We start from the raw sequence: 2,101 nt of genomic DNA on the forward strand, positions 1-2,101 counted from the left end.
GTTTATACAGAGTAGAAAAAAGAATGGAGCCTCAGTGAAGGCCTTCATTTAAAAGGCAGGAGAAAGAGTCACCATGGGAACGAGAGGAGTCAGAAAACAAAAGAACAGAAACAGAATCATGCAAGTGGGGAAGGAGAAATTCAAGATGGTAGGAGTAGCAACAGCACCAAATATATGAAGAGGTTATGGAGAACAAGAATGAAGAAAAAGTAAGTGAACAGTTTGAAACATAATAGGGCAAAATGTCTATTAATAAGCTAGAACAGCAGCATATTTTGGCTAGGCAAGAGTTGGGGTTCCAGTGTGGCTGGGAAGAGCAGATAACATCATCCCCAGCCTGGCACCATGGACATGCTACCTGAACCCATTCCTCAGAGCTTCCGCTTTACATTAGTGCCTTGAATTCTGCAGCAAATATAGGTAAGAAATGCCCCCTCAAATCTATTTGCATATATAAATTTGTATATAAAATGAAGATTAGAACTCTGACCCTCATTTAAATTCAAGGACTTCAGCATCTACCATGCATCCGCTTGGAACACAGTAGACCCGAAGATACTCAGTAAATGCAGCATGCATAAATAGCTGAATATTAACTTCAGAGAAGCATTTAGCATAAATTGATATGAAAGCCATGGCAAAACTGGGTAGCAATGTGAAAACCCTCTGTATGTCATTTCTCATCTCTTCCCTGCAACCACCAGTGACCCAGCATGTCTCAGATCACCAGACCAGGTCAGGACCAGAGAATTTGAAGAATAAAGGGCTCATCTTCATCAGTCCTGGTCTTAAATGTCAAGAATAGAGACAGAGATATCATTAGCAAAGCCTCTAAAGGCACTGATGCCACTGGCCTGCCCTTCGCTGGTCAAGTGCAGGTTTGCTTCTGCTCTTTGCCACTCAACAAACATTTATTGACACCTCCTGTAGCTCAGGCACTTTTAGTAGATGCTGGACACACACACATCAGAGAACAAGCCCAGTCCTTGCCTCCAAAGTTTATAGTATGGAGCAGAACGTCTACAGATGAACTGCAGGGTGTGCTGGGAAATGCCTTAAATTACATGCAAAATAGTGTATATAAACCTACTATGTATATAAATTGGGAGGGAAGTGGGAAAAGTCAAATTCTCAAATGGTTTTCTGATTGAAAAAATATTAAAAACCACTGATTTGGGCTCTGCAAGTGTGACTCAGTGGTTAAGTGTTGACCCATGAACCAGAAGGACACAGTTCAATTCCAGTCAGGGCACACCCCTGGGTTTCAGGCTTGATCCCCATTACAGGGTATGCAGGAGGCAGCCGATCAATGATTCTCTATCATTGATGTCTCCATCTCTCTCTCCCTCTCCCTTCCTCTCTCTGAAAGCAATAAAAACATTTTTAAAAAAGAAAAAGGAACCACTGATTTAGGACCATCCATTTTCCTCATTTCTAAGTTCTTGGCAAGTATCTAAGCACTTACAGCACCTCTCTGATGCCTTCTCACCTTTGCTGTTCACATGACTTCCTCTCCAGCGGGAGGCAGATTCCCAGTGGTGGAGGAGAGAAGCACACCTCGTAGCTGTCCTTTGTAGTTCCCAGGAGCTCTGTCCCAGGAAAGATGAGTTTCTCCAGAGAGTGGCTGCCCCTGCTCTTTTGGAATATCATAACGCATCCAGTGGGCAGAGCACTGCCTACAGTACAACCCGACAGGCAGAATGACTAGAGAGGAATTTTTATCTCTTTTGAAAGTACTACTTGCTTTCTGAGACTTCTCCAAACTAAACACCCACTGACCGAGAAGGAAAAACACACTTTTCTTTTACAAAGGGTCAAAGGAAGCTCAGCGAGTGGTTCAGACCAGGAGGAAGAAGGCAAAGTTAGTGAGCGAGCACCCTGGGCAGAGCATATCTGCTCTGGCAGTCCTATTTCCCACACAAATTAATAAAGTGTCATTCTTGAATGTTCATCACTCGTCAGTACATTTTTGTTAGTGTGACTTTCTCAGGACACTACCTATCCATTACCAGACACAACTTGAATCTTCGAAAAAGAGAGACAGATCCCCCTGGGCTTCCTTGGAATAACACTGCCATTCTCTTCCTCAATGCTTTACTTT

Source organism: Myotis davidii, unplaced genomic scaffold (genome assembly GCF_000327345.1).
Source record: "Myotis davidii unplaced genomic scaffold, ASM32734v1 scaffold1949, whole genome shotgun sequence".
In the NCBI taxonomy this organism is placed as follows: domain Eukaryota; kingdom Metazoa; phylum Chordata; class Mammalia; order Chiroptera; family Vespertilionidae; genus Myotis; species Myotis davidii.